Raw genomic sequence first — 282 nt, forward strand, 5'->3', positions numbered from 1 at the left:
ATCCCCACTCCTGTTTGGTAATCATCTCATTACATACAGCATTCTCATACTGCCTAGCCAGCCTTTGTGCCTCACTTACATTCTGTTCTCTTTGAACTTTTCTCATCTTATCAAGGAATGGTTGTAACATGGTGTCTTTCAGGCCATAAGACTTCTGCACTGCTTCCACTTTGGATATCCAGGCATTTGCAGGTATCAACTCGCAGGGCCAAATGGTGAGTATGGGTGGTTCTGGCCGTGTGTAATGATACCAAACGACTTCCTTCGACTGCCTCAGCTTCC

This window comes from Melampsora larici-populina (assembly GCF_000204055.1).
Source record: "Melampsora larici-populina 98AG31 unplaced genomic scaffold MELLAscaffold_56, whole genome shotgun sequence".
Lineage (NCBI taxonomy): Eukaryota > Fungi > Basidiomycota > Pucciniomycetes > Pucciniales > Melampsoraceae > Melampsora > Melampsora laricis-populina.